Genomic DNA, 14,588 nt, shown 5'->3' on the forward strand with positions numbered 1-14,588 from the left:
AACATAATTACGATGTAAAAGGGGTAAATCTGAATCTCTGGAAAGGAACAAGTCATCCGCCGCCAAACCCAGATCTAGTGGGATTGACGTGTAGAGTGCAGATACATCAGCAGTTGCAAGGAGGAGACCATCCTGATATTCAACCCTCTCTATTAAATTGATCGCAGCTCTGGTATTCTTCAAATAGGAAGGCATTTTTTGACCAGCGGTTGAAGGTAAAAATCTATATACCTTCCGATTCTCGAGGTGACAGAGTTTATCCCGCTCACAATCGGGCGACCGGGGGATTAGTAGAATTTTTATGTATTTTCGGAAGGAAATAGATAACAGGTATTCGAGGGGCATGGGAATTCCCATGCCGTTTTTTGTCAATCAACTTTTATGTGCATTGTCGGACCGGCAATTCATTAATAGCCGCAAGTAGTTTTAAATGACTTTGCATTGATCCATGTCCCCTGGGGCAGGACCCAGGTCCCCAAACACTTTTTATGACAATAACTTGCATATAAGCCTTTAAAATTAGCACTTTTGATTATTCATGTTCGTGTCCCATAGACTTTAACAGTGTTCGCGTGCTCAAACGAATTTTTTACCTGTTCGCAAGTTCTGGTGCGAACCTAACAGGGGGGTGTTTGGCTCATCCCTAGTCAGGAGCAGCAGCAGAAGATGTGTATGTACCCAGTCTGTGGTACTACAACAAGATGCGGTTTCTGGAAGACCAGATGGAAGCCAGGGAATCACTTTCGACTCTTCCAGCCCCCCTTCCATCCACCCTTCCCTCAACCAAAGCTGAAGCTTCCGAGGACCAACCTGGGCCTTCTATCCAGGAAGAAATTTATTTATTTATTTCTGTTATTTTTAAACATTTTTTTTTGTAGAATTAGTGTTGTTAACTAGATGTTATTATTGCTAACAAATGAATGGTTAACCAAAAAGTGTTTTACATATCAATAGACAGTAGAGGCCAAAAATGATTGGGACAAGAATGAAAAATGTTGGGCTCAGAATTATAGTCTTTTCTATTTATTAACATTCAATTTGCAACAGTCATGAGATGAAAATTGTGTGTTATTAAAAAGAAAAACTGAAATATCACATGGTCCTAAGTATTCAGACCCTTTGCTGTGACACTCAGGTGCTGTCCATTTCTTCTGATCATCCTTGAAATGGTTCTACACCTTTATATGAGTCCAGCTGTGTTTGATTATACTGATTGGACTTGATTAGGAAAGCCACACACCTGTCTATATAAGACCTTACAGCTCACAGTGCACGTCAGAGCAAATGAGAATCATGAGGTCAAAGGAACTGCCTGAAGAGCTCAGAGACAGAATTGTGGCAAGGCACAGATCTGGCCAAGGTTACAAATACATTTCTGTTGCACTTAAGGTTCCTAAGAGCACAGTGACCTCCATAATCCTTAAATGGAAGACGTTTGGGACGACCAGAACCCTTCCTAGAGCTGGCCGTCCGGCCAAACTGAGCTATCGGGGGAGAAGAGCCTTGGTGAGAGAGATAAAGAGGAACCCAAATATCACTGTGGCTGAGCTCCAGAGATGCAGTTGGGAGATGGGAGAAAGTTGTAGAAAGTCAACCATCACTGCAGCCCTCCACCAGTTGGGTTTTTTTGGCAGAGTGGCCCAACGTAAGCCTCTCCTCAGTGCAAGACACATGAAAGCCCGCATGGAGTTTGCTAAAAAACACCTGAAGGACTCCAAGATGGTGAGAAATAAGATTCTCTGGTCTGATAAAACCAAGATAGAACTTTTTGGCCTTAGTTCTAAGTGGTATGTGTGGAGAAAACCAGGCACTGCTCATCACCTGTCCAATACAGTCACAACAGTGAAGCATGGTGGTGGCACCATCATGCTGTGGGGATGTCTTTCAGTTGCAGGGACAGGACGAATGGTTGCAATCGAGGGAAAGATGAATGCGGCCAAGGACAACGATATGCTGGATGAAAACCTTCTCCAGAATGCTCAGGACCTCAGACTGGGCCGAAGGTTTACCTTCCAATAAGACAATGACCCTAAGCACACAACTAAAATAACGAAGGAGTGGCTTCACAACAACTCCGTGACTGTTCTTGAATGGCCCAGCCAGAGCCCTGACTTAAATCCAATTGAGCATCTCTGGAGAGACCTAAAAATGGCTGCCCACCAACGTTTGCCATCCAACCTGACAGAGCTCGAGAGGATCTGCAAGGAGGAATGGCAGAGGATCCCCAAATCCAGGAGTGAAAAACTTGTTGCATCTTTCCCAAAAAGACTCATGGCTGTATTAGATCAAAAGGGTGCTTCTACTAAATACTGAGCAAAGGGTCTGAATACTTAGGACCATGTGATATTTCAGTTTTTCTTTATTAATAAATTTGCAAAAATGTCAACAATTCTGTGTTTTTCTGTCAATATGGGGTGCTGTGTGTACATTAATGAGGAAAAAAATGAACTTAAATGATTTTAGCAAATGGCTGCAATATAACAAAGAGTGAAATACAATGTTATTGAGGGCAAGGAATTGCTTGTAAAGCTGGGCCTGCTGGAACCAGAACCTCCCAACCGTCTCCCTTCAACCCCAAGACCCTCCCCAATTTGGTCTACCCTGTCCTCCAGATGCAATCCAAAAGATCAAAGAAGATGGCGTCAATCTTTTCAAGATCAAGCTTCCTGTTTGAAGAAAAACACAAGTATTTTCATATAAAAAAATCTCCATTAATTAGACAATGTCTAATTAACAAGGGACACCAAGCAACCTCCTTGAGGTTTACAAATACAAGATAATAATGTTGTTGTGGAAATGTGACATACAAATTTAAAAAAATATATGGAGATCAATATAAAATAATTTAAAATAAAAAAAACAACAGGAGATCTTAATTAAAAAAATTAAACAAAAATTACTATAAAAAAAAACATTATTATGGAGATCTGGCTTTAAAAACAAAAAAGATTATTCATGAGATCACGAGAAATAATAAAGAAATCAGTTTGTGAGAACTCTGTGTGAATATGAGCAGCAAAACAACTTCATTCTTCTAGCATTATAAAGAAGAAGAGAATGTGCTGCATTAAACTATTTAAAACATTTCAGCATGACGAATGTGCCATCTCCATTACAAACGGTAGTTTTATCATACCGAGTGCTTCCATCTCATACTTTATTCTGAGCATGCGCGATTTTTTGGCGCGTCTGAATTGCATACAGACGATCGCATTTTCGGATAGGAACTTTTCCCGACGAAAAATTGAGATGGTTTGTCTTCTCTGTTTGCCAGTAAGGAGTAAATAATTGAGATGCATCCCATCTGATCCATGATATTAGAGTACCACTGTTCGTAAAGTGTTGATTTGGGGGGTTCAGGTTTGTCTAACCAAATGAAATGAAGGTAATGTCTGATTAAAGAAAGTGATACATTTTCTGAAGGTAGCATTTTAATTTTGCTCATGCAATAACCCAGGGAGATAGGACCCACTGAGTTAAAGAAATGGCCTATTTGAAAAAGACCTTTATCTAGCCACCAACAGAAAGCTTGTATGCTCATGCCTGGCTGAAATGACGGGTTATGAAACAAGTGTGAAAGTGGTCTTGTGCAGCAGATTAGGGAGGTTTGCTTATGAGGCACATAAGGCAAAGAAATGGGATAGCTTGAGGACAAGCATTTCAGGCCATGTTTGAATCATCAGTCACCATCCAAGTCCCAGATTATACAAAAAAGAATCCCTTGCTCCAGCAACAAGAGACAAGTTCATCCGAACCAATGACAAAACTTACTGTCTCAGGGGATGGTAATTCAAATCCCAGTAGATAAGGTTTTAAGAAGGGTACTATTGCTGCACAGAAGGTCAACTATTTCCACACCTGTTTCTTTTCAGAAGTACCTCAATTTCTTTGTGGGTCAGGACATTATGCAGCTTACATGCCTGCTTTTTGGCTTCTTAACTCACTCCTTCTCAAGACAGAGATCCTTTTCAAGAACACAGGACCTCTCAGAACTCTGCAGGAATTTGGCTGGCTAGTGAATCAAGAAAAGGGTTGTCTGACCCCTACACAAGTCCTTGTGTATTTGGGATCCCAATTCTTCATGGTTCAGAATACATTATTTCTGCTGTTAGAGCATACCTGTCAGTAGATTTTATAGTATGCCTTGCATTCTTTGCCCCTTATGTTTAAAGTCGTCTGCCCTTTTTCATAGTGTCAACACTTCATTCAATAAACATAACAGTTAAAAAACAGTTAAAATGTGTTTCCCAAGCAATGTGTGTCACAATAAAAACAAGTGTAATACATGAATCAAATCTCTACTTTCCGGTCTCTAGAACAGGGGTCTCAAACTGGTGGCCCTCCAGCTGTTGCAAAACTACAAGTCCCATCATGCCTCTGCTTTGTAATTGTAATCTGCCTCATGCTTGTAATTGTCAGCATTGCAATGCCTCATGGGACTTGTAGTTTTGCAGCAGCTGGAGGACCGCCAGTTTGAGACCCCTGCTCTAGAACTACTGGACCTTTAATGGTATTCCCCGAAAAGTACACGGAAAAACTACAGTGTCCCAAATTCCATACGTTGAAATCAGTGGTGGCTGGTGCTGGAGGATCTTGGGGGAGCATGGGTGGGCTCCTCCAGGTCCGCACTCACGCTACGGGCAGAGCTCTCCAGTGGTCAAGGCTCCCCTGGTGCCTGGTGCCGTGGCTTCTGTGTTGACCCAGCCTTCTTTCCGGGTTACATTACATCAAAGCCGCAAGCAGTTTTAAATGACTTTTATTCCTTTAAAAAGGTACGATATTTAAAAGAATTTTCACTTTAAGCATCATTAAAATCCCCTGGGGCAGGACCCAGGTCACAAACCCTTTTTAGGACAATACCATGCAAATTAGCCTTTAAAATTAGCACGTTTGATTTTGAACGTTCGAGTCCCATAGACTTCAATGGGGTTCTAAAGTTTGCGCAAATTTTCTAGTGCAAACTGAACCGGGGGGTGTGCGGCTCATCCCTAGTGCTGACATGGAGCTTGTCAGGAAAGGAAAATTGCAGTAAGTATTTGATATGCAATTTTCCATTTTCCTGACAGCTCCATGTCAGCCACCACCGGGAAATAACTAGATACAAGGATGGAATGCTGCTAAATTAGTGCAGATATATCACATGCGGCTTCCCATGATGTTGAAATGCTCCCCGTAGAGTGAGATATAATTCTCTCTGGGGGTGCCAACCCCTTATCCTTGTATGCCATGGCGATTGTCTATACGAGCCAGGCGGTGATGATCCTGCTGGAGGCCTTATATCCCTTGTGTATTCCATTGGGAATTGCGAACAGTCCAAGATTCTGATGCTAGAGGTTACTTCAAGGTACACTTTTAATGTTCTGCCCACATCCAGTGGATAATTCTGCTCACATCCAGAGGATACCATAGGAGTTTTGGCCAATCTGGTATCACTACCAGTACTGTGAAGTCTTCCCATCTCAATCTGTTCAGAAAGAGCAGTATTAACGGCACGGGGGAAAAGCGTAAGCTGTCTGAAAGTCCCACTTCCCAGTCAGAATGTCCACCAGGGCTGCCCATTGATGAATCAAATTTGTGCAGAAACATGGGAGCTTCGCGTTGACCGGAGATGCAAAGAGGTCTATTTCTGGGAGAAAAGACCCAGGGTACCAATTCCCTAAATATTTGTGTCAGAAGGGACCATTCATTGTTGTCCACTGTAGTCCTGCACATGTAGTCCGCCTGGAGATTGGCATGTCTGGGTATATATACTGCCAAGAGGCAAAGCAGGTTCTCTCGGGCCCAATTCATTATGGGTTCAGGAGGGACAGACTCTGCGTGCCTCCCTGCTTCTTGATATAGGCTACAGCCATTACGTTGTCCATCTTTAGGGGGACCGAGCCCCCACAGATTACCTGGGCAAAGGCCAAGAGAGCTTGATATGCTGCCCTCAGCTCCAACCTGTTGGCCACAGTTTCCTTTAGTGTATGAGACTATCTGCCTTTGGGCCCATGGGCTCCCCATCTTGACTTGCTGGCATCTGAGGTGATCACTATCCAAGATGTTGGGAGGAGGGAGTAACACTGCAGCAGATTCCGCTTTTCTTCCCACCAGGCCAGACTGTCTCATGGACTGTGTTAGGGATATGTTCTGATACAGATTCTGGGAGTTTCATTGCCGGAGGAACCCATACTGGAATGGACAAGCGTGCCACTGGGCCCATTTCACCATGGGCGTTACTGACGTCATTATGCCCAACTGCTGGAGGCAGGTCCTGGCGGGGAGACAGTTGGCCTACCTTGCGGATTTTGCCCGTTCTAAGATAGGGGGAATTCTTCCCTTCTGGTAGGGACACCATGTTTTTTGTATCCAGCTCTGCACCCAGGTAGACCAGCAGCTGGGACATATCTAACTGGCTATTCTCCCAGTTTATGAGCCACCTGACCTGTTGAAGGGTTGTGATGACTATGACACGGTGAAACAACAACTTCTGACACGGTGAAACAACAACTTGTCCCTGTCTTGGTCCAGCACCAGGATGTCGTCCAAGTAGTGATGAATGCGAATCTCGCATCTCTTCAGCTGTACCACTACTGCCAGCAGGACCTTGGAAAAGACCCTGGGTGAGGTTGTCAACCCAAAGGGCAGGCAGACAAATTGGTAGTGAAGAGGGCCGATTGTAAACCTCAGAAATCGCTGGAAGCTTGGGGCGACAGGCACGTGGAAATATGCATCCTTCAAGTCCATCGAGATGAACCAGTCTCCGGGTTGTATCACCTTCAGGATGGTTTGTAATTATTCCATTTTGAAGTGTTCCTTCTTCACGTGGTTGTTCAGTCACCTGAGGTTGATCATTGGCCTCCAGTCTCCCAACTTTTTATGTACCAAAAAATGCGGCGAATAAACTCCTGAGAAGTGATCCCTCCGGGGCACTGGATTTATTGCCCACGTACTGAAACAGAATCTCCTTTTTCAGGGAGCATGAGGGGAGAGCGGTCGGTACAAAGTTTGTGTTCGGTTTCTCAAGAAACTCAGATAAATGCCCCATTTTTTATGGTGGAGAGCACCCAACGGTCCCGGACATTCTCCGTCCTTACTTGCCAGAAACTGCACCGCCTGGCTCCCACCGGGCAAGCATTCCAAGGCCTGCATAACTCCCTTCCTGGTTTATTTTCAGAAACCACAAAATCAGACCGAGACAGAAGTACAGTTAAATCACACTTGTTTAATAATAAAAGTAAAAAGAACAAACGTAGTCAAACCATAGCCAAAGTTCAGTAACCGGAACGGATAGACAGCCAAGCCAGTCGTTAAACAGGGACGCAGGAGATTCTTGTGATGTGACCAAGGTGAAGGCAGAGCTCCTCTGGACTGGACGGCTTAAGTAGGCAGGACTGACGAGCAGGATATTATCAACAGCTGAGTAACTGTGGAGAGATAGGAGCTGGCAATTAGCCAACAGCTGAGCAGCCAGCTCAGAGAAGGAAGGGCTGAGCCCAGCCCTCACACCTATAGGATCTTGCTTCTCTTCCTCTTGTTCTGGCAGGCTGGCAAAGGCCAGATTCTTCTGGCGGAGTAACCGTCTATCCTGGGGGATGAAGCTGGACTTTCCCCCTGTTGCCCTGGCAATTGCTGTATTGAGCTTGTCCCCAAATAGGGACCCTCCCTCGAAGGGGATCCTCCACCAGCCTTGTTTGGAGGATGGGTCTGCCACCCAAGGTCTGAGCCACAAGGCGCGTCTTGCTGTGACTGCACCAAGCATCATGCGTGCCATGGATTTGATTATGTTAATGGCAGCTCCCGTCATGAACGCTGCTGTCAGCCTCAGGTTGTTGAACAAGGACATTATCTCGGTTTTCTCCTGATCGCTGGCAATAGCTGATTTTGAATTGTCTATCCAGACCTCAATGGCTCTGGAGATTGCTGCCAGGGCTATCGATTGCTTGCATGCCCCTCCTGCGACTGTGTAGACTTTTTTCAGGTCACAGTCTACCCTCCTATCGAGGATGTCCTTGAAAGAGACTGAATCGTCTAGCGGCAACGTACCATGCGTGGCTAGTTGCATCAGGGCTACGTTAACTACAGGTGGGTCTTCCAGATGTTTAACATCCTCCTTTTTAAAGGGGTACAACTTGGCTAGGCAGCTATGAAAAAAAGTGTTTTCTCTGGCTGCCTCCACTCATCTTCTATTATGCTTTTAATTTCATCCATGAAGGGGAAGGTAAGACCCTCTCTCTTCCTGTTGTTGAAATAGCATCGCTCTTTCTTGAGCGGCTCCTCGATTACATCTTCCCATTGTCAGGCCTCCCTGACATCCTTAACCACTTCAATACCAGGCACTTACCACCCTTTCTGCCAATTTTCAGCTTTCAGCGCTGTCGCTGTTTAAATGACAATTGCGTGGTCATGCTACACTGTACTCAAACTAAATTTTTATCATTTTGTTCCCACAAATAGAGCTTTCTTTTGGTGGTATTCGGTCACCTCTGCGGTTTTTATTTGTTGCTAAACAAATAAAAAAAATTTGGAAAAAAGAAAAGTTTCTCTTTTGTTTCTGTTATAAAATTTTGTAAATAAGTAAGTTTTCTCCTTCACTGATGGGCACTGATAAGGTGGCACTGACAGGCACTGATACGGTGGCACCGATGAGGTGGCACCAATGAGGTGGCACTGATGGATACCGATGATGGGAACTGATAGGCGGCCCTGATGGGCACTGATAGGCAGCACTGATGGGTGGCACTGATATGCAGCACTGATGGGCATTGATAGGAGGCACTAATGGACACTCAAGGCATTGCTGATGGGCACTGATTGCCATCTGCCTGGTCACTGATTGCCATCTCCCTGGTGGTTCAGGGTGGCATACCTTTTTGGGAACCTTTGTGGGCATACCTGGTGGTCTGGCAGCATCCCTGGTGGCCCTGGGCAGGCATCCGTGGGGAGCTGCACTGATAAACAATCAGCACAGACCCCCCCATCAGGAGAGCTGCCGATCAGCTCTCCTCTACTCGCATCTGTTAGATGCGACTGAAGAAAAGCTGATCAACAGCTCTTCCTGTTTACATCGTGATCAGCCATGGAGATAGCGGATCACGTGGTAAAGAGCCTCCATCAGAGGCTCTTTACCGAGATCGGTGTAGCGGTGTGTCAGACTGACACGCCACAACGACGATCGTCGAGATGCACGCCCCTACAGGCGTGCGCCGGCAGTTATCTTGCTGGACGTCATATGATGCCCAGTCAGGATTAGGCATGAGCTTTATGTTCGAATCGAACACATGTTCGACTAGAACATTGCTTGTTCGGTCATTCGCCGAATTCTGAACAATATGGGCTGTTAGCGCCAAATTCGAGTGGTGCATCACGGCCCATAATTTACTGCAGCATCGTAGTGCATTGCTGGTTGATGATTGGCCAAGCATGCACCATGACCCGCATGCTTGGCCAATCACAGCACCGTCTGTACAGAGAGCCGTAATTGGCCAAAGCCAGGGTGGATTTGGCCATTTATGGCTCAGGGAGTTTAGTACACACCCCAGACTATATAAGGCCGCCGGCACGGCGGCCCTGTGTAGTGTGTTCCGGCATTGAGAGAGAGATAGATAGATAGAGAGACAGTGTAATTTGATTTAAGTTAGATAGAGTAGACAGGCGAGTCAGTTAGCTGCACTTGCAGTGTATTGTGTATATATATATATATATATATATATATATATATATATACATCCTAGGTGTTGTATATATAAATATATATACACTGTATTCAGTTTAGCTAGATCCGTTCCTGTTATTCTCTTCCTACTACTGACAGGCAGGCAGGTGTTTTTACAGTATTAACAGCTTCCTGAAGAAAATTGCTGGTGTTCTTCTGATCCTATTAGTCCTTTTAGCTACAGTATTTACAGTTAGTGTAGTGTGTCCTCTGCACAGTGTGCACCTAAAGCTACCTGAAGAAAATTAGTGTTCTTCTGATCCTATTAGTATAGTACCACAGGCAGCTGTAGTATTTACAAGTTAGTGTAGTGCGTCCTCTGCACGGTGTGCACCTAAAGCTACCTGAAGAAAATTAGGGGTGTTCTTCTGATCCTATTAGTATAGTACCACAGGCAGCTGTAGTATTTACAAGTTAGTGTAGTGCGTCCTCTGCACAGTGTGCACCTAAAGCTACCTGAAGAAAATTAGTGGTGATCTTCTGATCCTATTAGTACAGTACCGCAGGCAGCTGCAGTATTTACATGTTAGTTTAGTGCGTCCTCTGCACAGTGTGCACCTAAAGCTACCTAAACAAAATTTGTGGTGTTCTTCTTATCCTATTAGTAGAGCACCGCAGGCAGCTGCAGTATTTACAAGTTAGTGTAGTGCGTCCTCTGCACGGTGTGCACCTAAAGCTACCTGAAGAAAATTAGTGGTGTTCTTCTGATCCTATTAGTACAGTACCACAGGCAGCTGTAGTATTTACAAGTTAGTGTAGTGCGTCCTCTGCACAGTGTGCACCTAAAGCTACCTGAAGAAAATTAGTGTTCTTCTGATCCTATTAGTATAGTACCACAGGCAGCTGCAGTATTTACAAGTTAGTGTAGTGCGTCCTCTGCACGGTGTGCACCTAAAGCTACCTGAAGAAAATTAGTGGTGTTCTTCTGATCCTATTAGTACAGTACCACAGGCAGCTGCAGTATTTACAAGTTAGTTTAGTGCGTCCTCTGCACAGTGTGCACCTAAAGCTACCTGAAGAAAATTAGTGGTGTTCTTCTGATCCTATTAGTACAGTACCACAGGCAGCTGCAGTATTTACAAGTTAGTGTAGTGCGTCCTCTGCACAGTGTGCACCTAAAGCTACCTGAAGACAATTGCTGTTGTTCTGCTCCTATAAATACCACAAGCAGGCAGCTACAATATTTACAGTTAGTGCACTGTGTCCTCTGCACAGTGTGCACCTAAAGCTACCTGAAGAAAATTAGTGGTGTTCTTCTGATTCTATTAATACCACAGGCAGGCAGCTACAGTATTTACAGTTAGTGTAGTACGTCCTCTGCACAGTGTGCATCTAAAGCTACCTGGAGATAATTGCTGTTGTTCTGCTCCTATTAATACCACAGGCAGGCAGCTACAGTATTTACAGTTAGTGTACTGTGTCCTCTGCACAGTGTGCACCTAAAGCTACCTGAAGAAAATTAGTGGTGTTCTTCTGAACCTATTAATACCACAGGCAGGCAGCTACAGCATTTACAGTTAGTGTAGTGCATCCTCTGCACAGTGTGCACCTAAAGCTACCTGGAGACAATTGCTGTTGTTCTGCTCCTATTAATACCACAGGCAGGCAGCTACAGTATTTACAGTTAGTGTACTGTGTCCTCTGCACAGTGTGCACCTAAAGCTACCTGAAGAAAATTAGTGGTGTTCTTCTGATCCTATTAGTACAGTACCACAGGCAGCTACAGTATTTACAAGTTAGTGTAGTGCGTCCCCTGCGCAGTGTGCACCTAAAGCTACCTGAAGAAAATTAGTGGTGTTCTTCTGATTCTATTAATACCACAGGCAGGCAGCTACAGTATTTACAAGTTAGTGTAGTGCGTCCCCTGTGCAGTGTGCACCTAAAGCTACCTGGAGATAATTGCTGTTGTTCTGCTCCTATTAATACCACAGGCAGGCAGCTACAGTATTTACAGTTAGTGTACTGTGTCCTCTGCACAGTGTGCACCTAAAGCTACCTGAAGAAAATTAGTGGTGTTCATCTGAACCTATTAATACCACAGGCAGGCAGCTACAGCATTTACAGTTAGTGTAGTACTTCCTCTGCACAGTGTGCACCTAAAGCTACATGGAGACAATTGCTGTTGTTGTTCTGCTCCTATTAATACCACAGGCAGGCAGCTACAGTATTTACAGTTAGTGTACTGTGTCCTCTGCACAGTGTGCACCTAAAGCTACCTGAAGAAAATTAGTGGTGTTCTTCTGATCCTATTAGTACAGTACCGCAGGCAGCTGCAGTATTTACAAGTTAGTGTAGTGCGTCCCCTGCACAGTGTGCAACTAAAGCTACCTGAAGAGAATTAGTGGTGTTCTTCTGATCCTATTAATACCACAGGCAGGCAGCTACATTATTTACAGTTAGTGTAGTGCGTCCTCTGCACGGTGTGCACCTAAAGCTACCTGAAGAAAATTAGTGGTGTTCTTCTGATCCTATTAGTACAGTACCACAGGCAGCTGCAGTATTTACAAGTTAGTTTAGTGCGTCCTCTGCACAGTGTGCACCTAAAGCTACCTGAAGAAAATTAGTGGTGTTCTTCTGATCCTATTAGTACAGTACCACAGGCAGCTGCAGTATTTACAAGTTAGTGTAGTGCGTCCTCTGCACAGTGTGCACCTAAAGCTACCTGAAGACAATTGCTGTTGTTCTGCTCCTATAAATACCACAAGCAGGCAGCTACAATATTTACAGTTAGTGCACTGTGTCCTCTGCACAGTGTGCACCTAAAGCTACCTGAAGAAAATTAGTGGTGTTCTTCTGATTCTATTAATACCACAGGCAGGCAGCTACAGTATTTACAGTTAGTGTAGTACGTCCTCTGCACAGTGTGCATCTAAAGCTACCTGGAGATAATTGCTGTTGTTCTGCTCCTATTAATACCACAGGCAGGCAGCTACAGTATTTACAGTTAGTGTACTGTGTCCTCTGCACAGTGTGCACCTAAAGCTACCTGAAGAAAATTAGTGGTGTTCTTCTGAACCTATTAATACCACAGGCAGGCAGCTACAGCATTTACAGTTAGTGTAGTGCATCCTCTGCACAGTGTGCACCTAAAGCTACCTGGAGACAATTGCTGTTGTTCTGCTCCTATTAATACCACAGGCAGGCAGCTACAGTATTTACAGTTAGTGTACTGTGTCCTCTGCACAGTGTGCACCTAAAGCTACCTGAAGAAAATTAGTGGTGTTCTTCTGATCCTATTAGTACAGTACCACAGGCAGCTACAGTATTTACAAGTTAGTGTAGTGCGTCCCCTGCGCAGTGTGCACCTAAAGCTACCTGAAGAAAATTAGTGGTGTTCTTCTGATTCTATTAATACCACAGGCAGGCAGCTACAGTATTTACAAGTTAGTGTAGTGCGTCCCCTGTGCAGTGTGCACCTAAAGCTACCTGGAGATAATTGCTGTTGTTCTGCTCCTATTAATACCACAGGCAGGCAGCTACAGTATTTACAGTTAGTGTACTGTGTCCTCTGCACAGTGTGCACCTAAAGCTACCTGAAGAAAATTAGTGGTGTTCATCTGAACCTATTAATACCACAGGCAGGCAGCTACAGCATTTACAGTTAGTGTAGTACTTCCTCTGCACAGTGTGCACCTAAAGCTACATGGAGACAATTGCTGTTGTTGTTCTGCTCCTATTAATACCACAGGCAGGCAGCTACAGTATTTACAGTTAGTGTACTGTGTCCTCTGCACAGTGTGCACCTAAAGCTACCTGAAGAAAATTAGTGGTGTTCTTCTGATCCTATTAGTACAGTACCGCAGGCAGCTGCAGTATTTACAAGTTAGTGTAGTGCGTCCCCTGCACAGTGTGCAACTAAAGCTACCTGAAGAGAATTAGTGGTGTTCTTCTGATCCTATTAATACCACAGGCAGGCAGCTACATTATTTACAGTTAGTGTAGTGCGTCCTCTGCACGGTGTGCACCTAAAGCTACCTGAAGAAAATTAGTGGTGTTCTTCTGATCCTATTAGTACAGTACCACAGGCAGCTGCAGTATTTACAAGTTAGTTTAGTGCGTCCTCTGCACAGTGTGCACCTAAAGCTACCTGAAGAAAATTAGTGGTGTTCTTCTGATCCTATTAGTACAGTACCACAGGCAGCTGCAGTATTTACAAGTTAGTGTAGTGCGTCCTCTGCACAGTGTGCACCTAAAGCTACCTGAAGACAATTGCTGTTGTTCTGCTCCTATAAATACCACAAGCAGGCAGCTACAATATTTACAGTTAGTGCACTGTGTCCTCTGCACAGTGTGCACCTAAAGCTACCTGAAGAAAATTAGTGGTGTTCTTCTGATTCTATTAATACCACAGGCAGGCAGCTACAGTATTTACAGTTAGTGTAGTACGTCCTCTGCACAGTGTGCATCTAAAGCTACCTGGAGATAATTGCTGTTGTTCTGCTCCTATTAATACCACAGGCAGGCAGCTACAGTATTTACAGTTAGTGTACTGTGTCCTCTGCACAGTGTGCACCTAAAGCTACCTGAAGAAAATTAGTGGTGTTCTTCTGAACCTATTAATACCACAGGCAGGCAGCTACAGCATTTACAGTTAGTGTAGTGCATCCTCTGCACAGTGTGCACCTAAAGCTACCTGGAGACAATTGCTGTTGTTCTGCTCCTATTAATACCACAGGCAGGCAGCTACAGTATTTACAGTTAGTGTACTGTGTCCTCTGCACAGTGTGCACCTAAAGCTACCTGAAGAAAATTAGTGGTGTTCTTCTGATCCTATTAGTACAGTACCACAGGCAGCTACAGTATTTACAAGTTAGTGTAGTGCGTCCCCTGCGCAGTGTGCACCTAAAGCTACCTGAAGAAAATTAGTGGTGTTCTTCTGATTCTATTAATACCA

This window comes from Aquarana catesbeiana, linkage group LG04, assembly GCF_042186555.1.
Source record: "Aquarana catesbeiana isolate 2022-GZ linkage group LG04, ASM4218655v1, whole genome shotgun sequence".
Lineage (NCBI taxonomy): Eukaryota > Metazoa > Chordata > Amphibia > Anura > Ranidae > Aquarana > Aquarana catesbeiana.